Source organism: Hemitrygon akajei, unplaced genomic scaffold (assembly GCF_048418815.1).
Source record: "Hemitrygon akajei unplaced genomic scaffold, sHemAka1.3 Scf000037, whole genome shotgun sequence".
Lineage (NCBI taxonomy): Eukaryota > Metazoa > Chordata > Chondrichthyes > Myliobatiformes > Dasyatidae > Hemitrygon > Hemitrygon akajei.
The window spans coordinates 2,267,571-2,274,581 of NW_027331923.1; positions in this window are offsets into that span (position 1 = coordinate 2,267,571).

Consider the following 7,011-nt stretch of genomic DNA (forward strand, 5'->3'; position numbering starts at 1 on the left):
CATTCTTGTGAACCTCTTGGACCCTTTCCAATGCAAGCACATCTTTCCCGATATAAGGGACCCAAAACTGCTGACAATACTCCAAGTGTGGTCTGACTAATGCCTTATAAAACCTCAGCATTACATCCTTGCTCTTGTATTCTAATCCTCCCAAAATGAAAGCAAACATTGAGTTTGCCGATCTTACCACTGACACAAACTGCAAGTTAGCCATGAGGGAATCCTGCACAACGACACCCATGTCCCTTTGCTCTTCTGATTTTTGAATTTTCTCCCTGTTTACAAAATTGTCTATGCCTTTATTCCTTCTACCAAAGTGCATGCACGACTTCCCTACCCGATAATCCATCTGTCACTTATTTGCCCATTTCCTGATCTGTCTCTGTCCTTCCCCAGATTCCGAGCTTCTGCAGCACTACTTGCCCCTTCACCTATCTTCATATCGTCTGCAAGCTTGGCCACAAAGGCAACAATTCTGTCATCCAAATCATCCTTCTGTCTATCTTGGCTTTGTGTTCCTCGAAGAATTCCAACAGATTTGTCAGGCAAGATTTCCCCTTAAGGGAAGGCATGCTGTCTTTGCCCTATTTTATCATGTGTCTCCATGTACCCCAAAGCTCGTCCTTAACACTGGACTCCAACATCTTCCCAAGCACACCACATCCAGACTAACTCACCTATAATTTTCTTTCCCCAGCTGCTCTGCCTTCTTAAAGAGTGAAGTGACCTTTGCAATTTCCAGTCATCTTGAATGATCTAGTGAATCTTGAAAGATCATCACTAATGTCCCCATATTCTCTTCAGCTAACTCTTTCTGAACACTGGGGTGTGGTCCACCTGGTCCAGGTACCTTCAGACCTTCGATCTTCCCACGCACTCTCTCCTTAGTATTAGCAACAGCACTCATTTCTCTCCCCTGACACTCTCACATTTCTGACGTACAGCTGTTATCATTCACAGTGAGGATTGACACACGATATTAAATAAGTACCTCTGCTACGTCCTTTGTCACATTTCTCCTCTCCAGTGTCATTTTCTAGGGTAGTGGTCACCAACCTTTATAAGCCCAACATCTACTACCTCGGCCTCAGTAAAAGGCGAGATCGACTCCAAATAGATTAGTCACACGCATGCGCACCGGGGCAGAAAAGACCGGAAGTAAAATCCCACAACCCAGAAGTAGAAATAATGCATAAGCGCCAGAGGTGCCCACTCTGTTTTGTACCGTGGACCAGTTTAATGTTGAGAATATTCTTGCGGACTGGCTGACGGGGGAGGGGGGGGTGTTAAAAATGACCTTCGCGACTCTTGGCACCAAAAGTGATATTGGACACGGCCTACCCTACCACACTGAAGTCTACTGGTTGAGCAGAGGTGTTGCGCTCAAACATTTTCTTTCAATTACGTGTGGAAATTTGACTATTCATCGATGAGAAAGGGAAGCCAGTGGCAGAGTTCGATGACCCAGACTGGCTTCACGATCTTGCATTCTTGGTGGATATAACAGAGCACTTAAATGTGCTTAACGTTAACATGCAAGGCCCAAACAAACTTGTTACGGAATATTACGACAGCATTTGTGCCTTTCAAATTAAATTAGGCCTGTGGGAGATGCAACTGTCCCGAAGCAACCCAGCTCATTTCCCCTCTTTGCAGTCTGTGTGTGTCGCTCATGGTAATAATGACAACATGGACAGCTATAAGGACAAAATATCACTGCTGGAAAGTAAGTTTCAGAATCATTTTCAAGTCTTCAGTCAGCTCAAGAAGGAATTCTCACTATTTTGCCCGTGACCTAAAATGAGTTTGACACCCCTGATCTACTACATCCCCTTTATACTACTTGTAACTCCTCAAGGAATTCCAACAGGTTTGTCAGGCAAGATTTTCCCTTGAGGAAACCATACTGACTTTGTCCTACCTTGTTCTGTGTCACGAAGTATTCCATATTTCCATACTTAACAATTGACTCCAACATCTTCGAAACCACAGAGGTGAATCTAAGTGAGATGCTGAAGATGTTCTATAGGTCAGTTGTTGAGAGCGCCCTCTTCTTTGTGGTGGCGTGTTGGGGAGGAAGCATTAAGAAGAGGGACGCCTCACGTCTTAATAAGCTGGTAAGGAAGGCGGGCTCTGTCGTGGGCAAAGTACTGGAGAGTTTAACATCGGTAGCTGAGCGAAGGGCGCTGAGTAGGCTACGGTCAATTATGGATAACTCTGAACATCCTCTACATAGCACCATCCAGAGACAGAGAAGCAGTTTCAGCGACAGGTTACTATCGATGCAATGCTCCTCAGACAGGATGAAGAGGTCAATACTCCCCAATGCCATTAGGCTTTACAATTCTACTGCCAGGACTTAAGAACTTTTTAAAAGCTATTATTAATGCTTTTTGAGATAGTGATTTAGATGCATATCATATTTTTTTTTACTGAGTTAAGTATTGTATGTAAGTAGTTTTGCTACAACAAGTGTATGGGACATTGGAAAAAAGTTGAATTTCCCCATGGGGATGAATAAAGTATCTATCTATCTATCTATCTATCTATAATTTCCTTTCTGCTGCCTTCCTCCTTACTAAAAGAGTGCAGCGACAGTTGAAATTTTTAGGTCCTCTGACATGATGCCAGAGTCAAATGATTTTTGAAAGATCATTTCAAATTCCTCCAGAATGCCTACTGCGACCTCTTTCAGAACACTAGGGTGCAGTTCATCTGGTCCGGGTGACTTATGTACATTTAGGTCTTTCAGCTTTTTGAGCACCTTGGCCCTTGTAACAGTAACTGCACTCACTTCTCTTCCCTCGAACCCTTCAACACCGGGCACAGTGCTGGTGTTTTGCACGGTGAAGACTGGTGCAAAGTACTCATTTAGCTCATCTGCCATCTCTTTGTCCCCCGTTAATGTATATCCAGCCTCATTTTCTAGCGATCCTGTTACCACTCTCATCTCTTTTATTTTATTTACCGACTTGGGAAAAATACTTCTACTATCCACTTTGATATCGTTTGCTAGCTTGGTTTCAAATTTCATTCTTCTCCTCCCAATGATTATTTTAGTTCCTCTCTGTAGGTATTTAAAGCTTCTGAATCCTCTGTCTTCCTACTAATTTTTGATTTGTTGTAGCCTCTCTCGTTTGCCTTTACAATAGCTTGTCTTCCCTTGTCTGCCACGGTTGTACTATTTTGCCATTTGAGTATTTATTTGTTTTTGGAATACATCGATCCTGCACCTTCCTCATTTTCCCAGAAGCTGACACCATTTCTGCTCTGTTGTCATCATTGCCAGCATCTTCTTCCAGTTTGCTTTGGCCAATTCCTCTTTCAGACCACTGTAATTTCCTTTACTCCAGTGAAATACTACAACATCAGACTTTACTTTCTCCTTATCAAATTTCAAGTTGAGCTCAGTCATGTTGTGAGCACTGTCTCCTAAGGGTTATTTTACCTAATCACCTCTGGTTCAATACATAACAGCAGCAGGAGACAGGTGTAGCACTTGTCCCGCTTGCAGGTGTCAGTGCCAGGAGGGAGAGGAGCGAGTGGATAAAGGAGTGACGTAGACAGCGATTCTGAGTGGGCTGGGTGTAGGGAGAGATGTGTTTGGTGGTAGAATCCGGCTGGAGATGGTGAAAGATGTCAGGATAAGTTGGATATAGAGGCTCGTGTTGCGGTAGGTCGGACTTTGGAGATTCACTTGACGATGGGGTCAGTATTGAATTCAGGTTGATTTTACCTTGTAGATTTTAACAGCTTCTTTAATCGGCATGAAGCGGTGCTCTCTGTGTTCCTGCGCATCTCTACAGATCAGACAGATCAGTGTCTTGTCCGTTTCACAAAACAGCTTCAGTTCTTCCTCATGTTCCTCACAGTGACGTTTACTTTCCTTCCCTTTCAGATTCAGGTTTAGATTTTGAGCTTTTTCAGCCAGATTTGCTAAGGCCCGATTCACCCTGAGGGTACAGTCAGCAAACACCTCTCTACATTCCGGGCAGGAGTTTCTCTGCTCCCTTTCCCAACACCGTATGATACAAGAGTGACCGAAGTTGTGTCCACACTCCAGTGACACCGGATCGGTGAAGAAATCCAGACAGACGGGACAAATTTCCTCCTTGTTCCAACTGTTGGCCTGTCCTTTTGAAGCCATGTTAACTCCAGCACTTTCCTGATTCAGAATGCTTTCACTTTCGGGGAGCTGCTGATCCCCTGCACGCTGCAGTGTCGGGCACTGACAGTGGTTTTGCTGGATGTGTTCATTGGGGAAAAACGTGGCTATTTCCGTATCAGGGTGGGATCAGAAAAATGTTTAACAGGTGGGAACAGTAAAGAAAACGTAGCCCTGGACTGCCTAATCCCGGCTGTGAAAAGAGGAGGGTTGGGCTTGTGAAAAAAAATCAGTGCGACAGAAGCATCAACTGAATCTCCAAAGGCCTCACCCCTGGGATCAGAAGGACCATCCCTGGGATCAGACGGACCACCCCTGGGATCAGAAGGACCATCCCCGGGATCAGAAGGACCACCCCTGGGATCAGAAGGACCATCCCCGTGATCAGAAGGACCACCCCTGGGATCAGACGGACCACCCCTGGGATCAGAAGGACCACCCCTGGGATCAGAAGGACCATCCCCGGGATCAGAACGACCATCCCCGGGATCGGAAGGACCATCCCCTGGAAGACAACTGAAGTCATGTGCTGAAAAAAGAAGCCACAGGGCCGATCAACCCAGGCCCTGGATTGGGGTCTCTGGCGAGCTGCTGTTGGCGACCCGTAGGCGTGATGGGCTAAAGAAGAAGCAGAACAGAAATGAAGCCGGAGAGAAGAGCCTGGTTCAGTCTGAGGCAGGACTGAAAGGGACAAGTTCTGAAAAGAGAGGCCCAAGAGACTGCACATGCTGGAACCTGCAGTAAGAAACATCATCCTGGAAGAATTGTGGTGAGAAATGTACAGTCGCCCTTCCTGGTCGAGATCCTTCATCTGGAATGTCTCAACCCAAAATGTCTATTGTCCACTTCCCCCCACAGATCGCTGCAGTTGCTGCCTGACCCGTTGAGTTCCTCCAGCGGTTTTTTTTTATTATCTTTCTCGGGAAATAAACAACGAGAACATGAAATAACTGCAGCGGCTGCTGATGGTTCTGAGGTGCTCTGACCGCAAAGGCAAACATGTGCTTTAGAAAATAAGAAACAGGAGGATGCATCGCCATTCGGAACATGCCTGACCTTTCACCTCAGCGCCACTTTCATGCAAAGTTCCCAACATCGCTGAGACACCAAATTTGCCTTTTCAATTCAGAAACCTTGTGGGGAAAATTCAAAAATATTTACCGCACTCTGGGTGAGAAACTTTCTCCTCATCTCTGTCCTGCTGAGCTGACCTCTGATTTTGAGTCTGGATCCCTGGTTCCAAACCACAACCCGGAAACATCATTCTTACCGCTATCCTGTCCATATAATCTCTCCAAGGACACCTCCTCATCTTCCTCTTCCCCCAAATCAATCTGGGAAACCTTCTCTTCATTCCCTTCATCCCACAGACTGACTCTCTGGGAGAGAGACCAGACCTGTACACAGTGTTCCATGTACGCTCTCACCAGGACCCCATATACCTTCAGAGGAGATCTTTATTCGTGTATTCAACCCTTTCTTTCCATTCAATGCTCTTCATTTAATATCAAACTCAAACAGCGAACAGACACAACACAGCCTCAGCCATGAATTTAAAGGGCAGGTGTTGCAACAGTTTGAGCTTCATACCGGGGGCCACGGAGCAAGCAGGGTGTCACAAAGGGAGGAATGTGGGAGTGTTGTATGTCTGAGCCCAGCTGTGTGTGTTTGTGAATCAGAATCAGGTTTAATATCAGCAGCATATGTGTGAAATTTGTTGTTTTGTGACAGCAGTACATTGCAATACATAGTAATAAAAAGTATAAATTACAACAACTATGTACAACATTATATTTAAAAAGTAGTGCAAAAGAGAGGGAAAATACTGAGCAACTGTTCATGGGCTCATTGTCCATTCAGAAATCTTATAGCAGAGGGAAAAAATGCTGTACCTGAAACAGTGAGTGGCTCTTTAGGACCCTGTACGTCCTCCTTGATGGTAGCAATTAGAGGAAGGCATGTCCTGGGTGATGGGGGTCCTTAATGATGGATGCCACCTTTTTGTGGCATCATCTTTTGAATGTGTCCTGGATGCTGTGGAGTCCAGTGCCCATGAAGGAACTGGCTGAGTTTACAACTTTCTGCAACATTTTCCAATCCTGTGCAGTGGCCTCTCCATACTGATATATCACCATTCTCACTTTTCGTTGTTTAAGGATGAGCACATTACACATGTGCTACATTTACTGAAATTATGCAGCGTATTAATTTAAAATAAAGGACCCAGTGCTTTCCCGGCGTAGATGACGTTTAAACTCTTCTCAGGCTTCCAACCAGGTACAGGTGTCTATTTCAATCAACATGCCAATACCAAACTCTGCATCTTCGTCAGGGACGACGCCTGGGCATGTCTAATAGGGGCGGCTGACGGAAATATATATACCACTGGAATAGACATGCCCAGGCATCATCCCCGATGAAGATGGCAGAGTTTGTAATGGAAACATCGGTTAAAGTTGACACCTGTACCCGGCTGGAAGCAGGAGAAGAATTTAATTAATTAATTCATCGTCAGTGAATCAAAGGTGAGTTCCTTTATCTTATTATAGAAGGGATAGATTTTTCAGAAGCACTGACTTTTTTGCCTTACACTTCTTGCCATCGTTCTCAGCTCTTTGTTTAGTTTGCTGAGAATTTGTATGTTTGTTTGTACTCTAAGATAAACTAAAATTTTGGAATTAAGGTCACTAGTTATTTTTAACTCCCGGGAGAACTCTAAGGATCAGAAATTAAATAGTTTCCACAGGAGAAGAAATCAGTCATGATGGGATAGCAGGCAGACTGGAAGGGCCTAATGTTCTAATTTTGCTCCTTTATCTCATGGCCCTTCGGTCTATCAACACGTG